Source organism: Cebus imitator, unplaced genomic scaffold (assembly GCF_001604975.1).
Source record: "Cebus imitator isolate Cc_AM_T3 unplaced genomic scaffold, Cebus_imitator-1.0 Scaffold806, whole genome shotgun sequence".
Taxonomy (NCBI): domain Eukaryota; kingdom Metazoa; phylum Chordata; class Mammalia; order Primates; family Cebidae; genus Cebus; species Cebus imitator.
In genome coordinates, this window is record NW_016108121.1 from 81,470 (window position 1) to 91,082 (window position 9,613).

Genomic DNA, 9,613 nt, shown 5'->3' on the forward strand with positions numbered 1-9,613 from the left:
AATTTCCAAAATCTGTCATATAATTCACAAAGTTGAGGCACTTAATGTAGGTGTCTCCCTTAAATCCCTCCTAAAAATGTCAAGCAGGACAGGGCAAAGCCTGAGCTCATAAACCCTCCATGGGATCCCCCAGGGTGGATTCCCATCCACCAACCAGCGCTGAGGTTCCACTGTTCAACTAGAGGTCAACACACATGTCAGGCTTCCAACTGCCCATGATGCCTCTCTCAACTATAAGGAAATACCTTTCTCTGTTTTTTCGACAGCTTCCATCATTCATATATTGGTTCACCTGATGGAGTTTCATAACTCTTATAGGTTCTCTTCAGTCTCTCTTTGTTTTTTCCATTTCGTTCCTCTGACAGGGTAATATCATATGATGTGTTTTCAAGCTCACTGATTTTTCTTCTTGGTCACATCTGCTGTTGAAGATCTCTATGAAATTTTTCAGTTTAATTCATTGTGTTCTTTAGCTCCAGAATTTTTATTATTTTTTTAAAAAATGGTTTCTACCTCTTTGTTGAAATTCTCATATTGTTCACGTATTATCTTCTCATTTAGTTTGGTCATCTACCTGTGTTTTCTTTTCAACACTCCTTCTCAACATTGTACTGAAGTCATAGCTAATGCAATAATAGTAAAGGAAAGGCATGGGCAGTGGCTCACACCTGTAATGCCAGTGACACAGAAAGGCTGGGCTCTTGGCTGAACTCCACCCTTAAGCCTGGAACCATGGCCCTAAGTGAAAACAGCTGACCCCATTGTTCTGCCCAAATGTTGCAGAAAGGAAAGGAAAAAAACACATTAGGAAGAATGTCTTTGTTAACAGATAATGTGATTGCTGTGTAGAAAATTCCAAAGAACTGACAAAATAAAAAGCCTCCTGGAACTAATAAGTGATAGTACCAAAGATGCACAATACACCTAATAGTTAATATACAAGAGTCCATCACTTTCCTTATATGCCAGTAACAAAAATGTGAAATGTGAAACTAAGACACAATGCCATTTACATTAGTACCCCCCAAAATGAATTGCTAAGGTATAAATCTAACAAAAGATACATAAGATCTATGTGAGAAAAACTACACAATTCTGATGAAAGTTAGTAAAGTTGAACTAACTAAATGGAGATGTGTTTCATGGTAAAGAATAGAAAGACTCAAAAATATTAAGATGTCAGTGCTTCCTGATTTGGCCAATAGGTTCAATGCGATCCCAGTTAAAATCTCAGCAAGTTATTTTGTGTATAACAAGAATCTGAATCTAATGTTTATACAAAAAAACAAAGGCCTGGAATTGCTAACACAACACTGGAGAAAGTACTGTAGAAAATACTGTCGCTGTACAGTGAGTTTTCAGGTCAGGCACGAAAACCACATGACTTGAAGACTTACTATACAGCTACAGTAATCAAGTCAGTACAGGAGGACTGAAAGAACAGACAAGTAGATCAATGGAACAGAACAGAAAGTCTGGCAATAAACCAACGCAAATATAGTCAACTGACCTTAGAGCAGAGACTTTCTGCAAAAGAGACAATTGAATGGAGAGTGGATTTTATTTTATTTTTATTAAATGGTGCTAGAAGAATAGGATATCCACATGCAAAAAAAAAAAAAAAAAAAAAAAAAAAAAAAAAAAAAAAAACAAAAAAAAAAAAAAAAAAAAAGAATCTGACGCAGACCTCACCTCTTCCACAAAAATGAACTCATAATGGATCATAGTCCTTAATATACAATGAAAAACTATAAACGTCCTAAAAGAAAGGAGAAAATGTAGTTGACCTTGAGTTTGGTGATGAATTTTTATATACAACACCAAAAGCATAATCTACGTAAGAAAATATTGAAAACTTGAACTTTATTAGAATTAAAATCTTCTGATCTTTGTAAGACTTCATTAATAAAAAGGCAAACCGCATAATTAGAAAAATATTAACAAAACATATATCCGATAACAGACTTATATCCAAAATATACAAGGAACTCTTAAAAGCAGACAATAAAAAACCAACCATATTAAAAGTGCACAATAGATCTGAGCAAACACCTCACTAAAGAAGACATACTAGTAGCTGACTGTGTTCCCCCAAAACTCATAGGTTGAAGTCCTAATCCTCGTACTTCAGGATGTGATCATATTTGAAGATAAGGCCTTTAAAGAGATAATTAAGTTAGAATGAAGTCTTCAGGGGTCTTCAGGATAGACCCTAATCCAATCTAACTGGTGTCCTTACAAGAAGGGGAAATTTAGATATAACATGTGCATCGCAGAGGAAAGACCATGTGAGAACACAGCCAGGAGTCCATCTGCAAGTCGATGAGAAAGGCCTCAGAAGTCAACCCTGCTGACTTTGATCTTGGACTTATGGCCTTCAGAACTGTGAGAAAATTTAGTTTGGTTGTTTAAGCCATCCATTCTGTGATATTTTGTTATGGGAGCCCTGGCAAAGTAACACAATATTTAAATGGCAAGTACATGTATGGAAAATGTTCAACATCATATGGCATTAGGAAGTTGCAAACTTAAACCACTACACACCTATTAAAATGGTTCAACTACAAGTCACTGTCATTACCTTATGTTGGCAAGGAGACTCTTTCACTGCTAGTGGTAATAGAAAATGGTACAGCCATTTTGGAAGATGGTTTGGCAGTTTCTGACAAATCTAAACATAGTCTACCATATGATCCAGCAATCACACTCCTAAGTACCTAATTGAGTTGAAAACTTAAGTTCACATAAAAACTTGCCTACAAATGTTTGTAGAAGCTTTAGTCACAATTGCCAATAAATAAATGGATAAACAAACTTGGTACATCCATGCAATAGAATATTATTCAACAATAGAAGGAAATGAGCTATCAAGTCACAAAAAGACATGGAAGAACCTTAAATACATTTTGATAAGTGAAAGAAGCCAGTCTAGCTAGGAACCGACTGTATGGTTGCTTACATATGACATTCCAGGAAAGACAAAATCAAACATCAGTGGTAGCCCGGGAGTCAGTGGCTTAGGGATAAATAGAGGTTTCACAGATTATTTTTAGTGTGATATAATAAATATCACATAGGGTGTGTAATAGATAGTGTGTCCACTCTGTGTGACAGTGGAACTGTACAGCACAAAAAGTCAATCTTAATGTAACCATGGAATTTAGTTAATAATAACATATCAATATCAGTTTATTCATTGTAATGAATGTACCACACTGATATAAGATATTAAGGAATAAGGGAAATTGTGTGGCTGATAGGGGATCTACAGGAACTCCCTGTATGATTGGCTCAGTTTTTCCATATACTTAAAATAACTGCTCCAAAAAATGAAATCCAAGGCTGGGAACAGTGGCTCACACCTGTAATCCCAGCATTTTGGGAGATTGATTGAGCTCAGGAGTTCGAGACCAGCCTAGGCAAAATGGCAAGACCCTGTCTTTATAAAATATACAAAAATTAGCTGAGCATGGTGGCACCCATCTGTAGTACCAGCTACTTGGGAGGCTGGGGTGAGAGGATCTCTTGAGCCTGGGAGGTTGAGGCTGCAGTGAGCCGTGAGCCACTGCACTGAAGCCAGGGCTATAGAGTGAAAGCCTGTCTCAAAAAAACAAAAACAGAAATAAAAAACAAGAAAAAATAAAAATAAAGTATATGAGAGGAAGTACATAGGTCACCAGCAAATGCTGTATCATTTTACATAAGCAAGCTGAGCATCCAAGGACTTTGGTATCCACAGGAGTCCCAGAACCAATCCCCTGTGGACACTGAGGGATGACTGTGCCACAGTTTATTTATCGCTTCATTTCTTGAGGGACATCTTGGTTGCTTCCAAATTCTGGCAATTATGAATAAAGCTTCAGTAAACTTTCCTGTACAGGTTTTGTCATGGGCAAAAGACTTACACTTAGCTCAGGAGCATGATTGCTAGCTCATATGGTAAGTATTATTTTTAGATTGATTTGCAAAGGCCAGAGTGTCTTCCAAAGTGCCTGTGCCATGTTGCATTCCAACAGCAAAGAATGAGAGTTCCTGTTGCTCTACAGTCTCATCAGCATTTAGTGTTGTCAGTCTTTTGAATTTCATTCATTTTAATGCTTATGTAGCAGTGTCTCATGTTGTTTTAATTTATAATTCTTTATTGATATAAAATGTTGACAATATTTTACTACACTTATTTATTTGTGTATCTTCTTTGGTGAGGTGTTCAGAGCTTCCTATTTTTATTGACGTTATTGATTTTTTTATTGTTGAGTTTTAAGAGTTGTACATTTTGAGTAAGTCCTTTATCAGCTTTGTCTTTTGCAAATATTTTCTCCTAGTCTGTGCCTTGTCTTCTCATTTTCTAGGCAGTGTCTTTCACAGATCAGTTTTTAATTTTAATGACATCTGAATTATTTATTCTTTTTTCATGGATGTTATCTTTTGTGTGATATCTAAACATTATCACCAAAACCTAGGTCATTTCATTTTCTTTTATGTTATCTAAGAGTTTTAGATAGGCATACATGCTATATATATATATATAAATCCTATATAACATATATATATAACTTATAGGTTATAATTTATTATATCTAATTTATATATATTTATTATATATATAATTATACTGCATGTAATTATATTTATACTTTATGTATGTATATAACCTATATAATTTATTATAGGCTTATTTAGATTATCTATTTCTCTTTGTGTGAATTTTGGTAGTTTGTGGCTTTTCTAGGACAATTCCTCCATTTCATCTAAGTTATCCAATTTGTGGGCATAGAGTTCTTCATAATATTATTTTATTATCCATCTAATGTCCATATGATAAATATTTGTAAGCTCTCATTGATTTTGGATATATGTAATTTGTTTCTTCTCTATTTTTTTCTTAGTTAGCATAGCTATAGCTTTATCAATTTTATTGGCCTTTTGAAACAATCAGCTTTTGCTTCTGTAGACTTCTCTCTCTCTCTCTCTCTCTCTCTCTCTTGAATTGGGGTCTCATTCTGTTGCCCAGGTTGGAGTGCAGTGCCACGATCAGATCATAGTCCCTGTAGCCTCGAACTCCTGGACTCACGCAATCCTCCTACCTCAGCCTCCTGAATAGCTTGGCAAATTTTTGCTGTTTTTTAGAGCCAAGGTCTTGCTGGGTTTTCCAGGCTGGTCTTGAACTCCTGGCCTCAAGTGGGCCTCCCACCTTGTAGCTTTGTGAGTCTCTGGGATTACAGATGTGAGCCACCACTTTATTGACTTTTTCTATTGCTTTCTTGGTTTCAGTTTCACTGATTACTGACCTGATTTTTATGATTTCTATTACTATGGTTGTTTTGGGTTTATATTGTTATTTTTTCTCTAGTTTCATAAAAAGAAGGTTTAGATTATTGATATTAACGTTTGTTCTCTTCTAATATATGCATTCAATGTATAAATTTCCCCCTAAAACACTTTCATTTAGTACATTTTTTTTTTTTTTTTTGGAGATGGAGTTTCGCTCTTGTTGTCCAAGCTGGAGTGCAATGGCATGATCTTGGCTCACCACAACCTCTGCCTCCCTGGTTCAAGTGATTCTCCTGCCTTAGCCTCCCAAATAGCTGGGATTACAGGCATGCACCACCATGCCCGGCTAATTTTGTATTTGTTTTAATAGAGATGGGGTTTCTCCATGTTGGTCAGGCTGGTCTCCAACTCCTGACCTTAGGTGATCCACCCACCTTGGCCTCCCAAAGTGCTGGGATTATAGGTGTGAGCCACTGCACCTGGTGTCCAAAATATTTTTTAAATTTCTCTTCAGACTTCTTCTTTGACCCATGTTGTTTTTTAGGCATGTGTAGTTTAATCTCCAAGTGTCTGGAAATTTTCCAGCTATTTCTCTGTTATTAATTTCAAGTTTTATTCCATTGTAATCTGAGACTACTATGTGTGATTCTTATTCTTGTAGATATGATTTATGACCCCGAATGTGGTCTATATTGGTGAATGTTCTATGAGAATTAGAGAAGAATGTATATTGTTCTGTAATTGGGTAAAATATTATATAAATGTCAATTAAATTCAGTTGAATGATAATGCTGTTCATCTAAACTATATACTTACTGATTTGCTTCCTACTGGTTCTGTCAATTGCTAATACAGGGGTGTTGATGTCTCCAATGATACTTGTGGATTTGTGGTTTTCTTTACGGTCCTATTGGGTTTTGTCTTAGTATTTTCACTTCTGTTTTTATGTGTGTACGTGTTAGGGATTGTTGTATCTTCTTGGAGAAATGATCCGTTTACCAGTATGCAATGCCTCTCTTTTTATCTGACCCTTGTCTTATTCTGAAATTTCTTTTGTTTGAGCTTGATGTAGATATCTTCAGCTTTCTTCTCATTGGGTTAAGACCATGTCTTTTTCCAACCATTACTTTTAATCTATCTGCTTTTATTTAAAGTTGGTTTCTTGTACATGTTGTGTCTCTTTTTAAAATTCTACTCTGACACTTTCTGTGTTTTAACTGGTATATTTAGACTGTTCACATTTGAAGTGATTATTTATATTTTTGATTAATTCCTTACATGTTTGTAACTGTTTTATAGTTGTTGTACTTTTTCATTCTTTTTACATTGTCTCCTCTTTTTCTGCCTTCTCTGATTTTAAATGAGCATTTTATAAGGTTCCATTTCCTCCTCCTCTTTTATATTATCAATTATACTTCCTTTTTAAAAAGTTGTAGTGGTTGCCCTTGAGTTTGCAATGCACCTTACGACTCACCTAAGTCCACTTTCAAATAACAATATCCTGTTTTTCAAGTAGCGCAGGTACCTCGTAACGCAGAGCTACGAAATCCTTCTCCCATTCCTTATAACATTGCTGGCATTCATTCTACTTAACCAAAAGCTATAATCACTCAATACATTCTTCTCATCGCTTTAAACAACTATCTATTAGTTCAATTCAGAGTGACAAAAAAAATTACCTTCATTTATTTCATCTTTGCTGCTCTTCCATTTTTTATGTGGAGCTACGTTTCTGATCTGTATCAAAATCCTTCTCATTGAAAAGCTGCTTTTAACATTTCTTGCAAGGCAAGACTAACTACTGGTAAAAAATTCCCTCCGTTTTTCTTGTCTGGAAAGTCTTTATATCCCCTTCATTTTTGAAGGATAATTCCACTGGATACAGAATTCTAAATTGGTGGGACTTGTCTTTCAACACTTTTAATGTATACTCCATGCTCTTCTTATTTGCATGCTTTCTAATGAGAAGTCTCATGTAATTATTATCATATTATTATTATTATTATTATTATTTTTGAGATGGAGTGTCACTTTGTTGCCCAGGCTGGAGTGCAGTGACTCAATCTCAGCTCACTGCAACCTCTGCCTCCTGGGTTCAAGTGATTCTCCTCCTGCCTCAGCCTCCCAAGTAGCTAGGACTACAGGCACACACTACCATGCACGATTAATTTTTGTATTTTTATTAGAGACAGGGTTTCACCATGTTGGCCAGGCTGGTCTTGAACTTCTGGCCTCAGGAGCTCAACCTTTAACTTTCACCTTAGCTATGGGTACCAGAAGCTTAGATTTCCTTTAATTTCATTGGTCGTGGTGTTCCCCCCCACCCCCCCGCCCGCTCCTGTGTTATTTTTGGTTTCCCTAAGAACTTCTTCTTAATAGTCTTCATCTTGCAAGTCTCTCAGTTAGATACACTGTGATTGCCCTGGAGCCCTGATGAGGTGGTGCTAAGGTGTTGGTGGAGAGAAACATTCTACACTCTTATGACTTAATTTCATTTTTTAGTGGGCCGGAGCCCCCAGGCTCTGACCTTCAGAAATATTTCTTAGCCCCTCCCAACCCCCGCCCCCCACCATGGAAAGGCTGTTAAAGGTCTGGAATTATCTAAACTACCCTTCCTTCGGGTCAGATAAGGCTCTGGTAAAGTGGTTTCCTTGAGAGCAGGCCTTTGTTATGGAAAATGCTCTGGGCTTATTTCAAATGGCTACTTTTCCTTCACTGCTGCCTGAAAGCAGGACATTTTTCTCTAATTTTTCACTGCAGAAATCCAGTGGGGCTCTTATGGATAAAACCAGTGAAGATTGGGGGGTTCACAAAGACCACTGCCTCAGATGTTTTTAACTCCCCAGCTGGTCTAGGCTCAGCCTCTGTAACTGGGCCATTCCTGCACATTTCTGGTCCCACGGCTTCTGCCTGGGTCTAGCTGACCTCAGCTGTGAGTCTCTAGCTCCTGTCTCTCCAGGGTTAAGGGGAGCAGTTTGCCTGTGACCTCAATTCTCTGATGGGTCTAAGGAAAGTCATTGATTTTCAGTTTGTTCAGCTTTTTTCTTTTTGTGGCGATGGGAGTTAACAACTTCCTACACTTTACATGTTGGAGCTGAAACCAGGCACACAGATAATTTTAAGCATAAGGTATTCATGAAATACAAACCTGGGTGGCAGAAAAACACATAATTCCATCGACATCTCGGTTTATGTGAGTGTCAGGCCCCTGCCTGCTCCTGTCTAGGGCACACAATGACTTCGCCACTTCTCCATTTCCTGATGTTTCTGGAGTTAGGTGGCATTGACAGTGTGGCAGGAAGTACCAGTTTAACAGGAGCTCCTTATGGGTCACCCCATGGCAGGCTTCTCTTGCCGGCCCAAACCCCCTGGAGCCTCCACGGCTCATGGCAGGAGCCCTCGGGGGCAGATCTCACCAGACTCAGCTCGTCCTGTTTTAATTTAGTTTTATTACCGTTTAGGTATGGTAAGGCCAACAGAGCACAAGATAACCACCATTGAAAACGTGTTTGTTATACTCAGAGATTCCAGGAGACATGTCCTGCCATGAGGAGCCACAGAGCGAAGCAGGGGTTGGGCCCGTGGCAGGGGGTGGGGTGGGGGGAAGTGGACAGAGGCCTTTACTGCGATTTCCATAGGAAGGAATCGGTGAGGCAGAGGAAGCAGGCTCCAGATGGGGCAGTTTTAGTAACTTCCGTGGGCAACGGGGCATAGGGGCTGTCTCCAGTTGCCTGGGATCTGCCTTTGGGGTGATTAAAGGAAGGGAATAGTGGCTCAGAGTGTGAGGGGAGGCGTTTTGGGTGTGGGCTGGGAATCGCTGGTTTATATTTGGGAAGCACATTCCCTGCTAGGAGGGAGGTGTGGGAGGAGGAGGAAGACTAGAGGCCAAGGTGAGGAGACTCAGGCACGGGCTGTCAAGAACATGACGTGTCTGGCATTTGTGTCAAGTTGACAGAAGCTAGAAACATGCGTGACACGTTCCTCTACACGTCGGATGATGACAAAAGAGACAAGAAAGACTTTTCCCATTTGTCTAACCAGCAATACCACATTTTACAAACTCCAGCCCGCCTTGCTTAGCCTTTGAACCCACTCATCTGAAAATTCTTTGGCTCTCATCACAGTTCATGTCTGCTGTTGCCCTGGGAAACATTTGTACTATAGGAATTAGTTGAAAATGCATCTCTCTAGCTGGCTTGTGCGTGGGGGATATGACTATTGTAGACATTTATAATCTCAGAGCAATTTGTGTCTTCCCCAGGGAGAGAATCTAAGTAATTAAAAAATATGATTATTAACAGAATAATAAAATTGTGATCCTGCTATTTTCTAAGAGCACTAA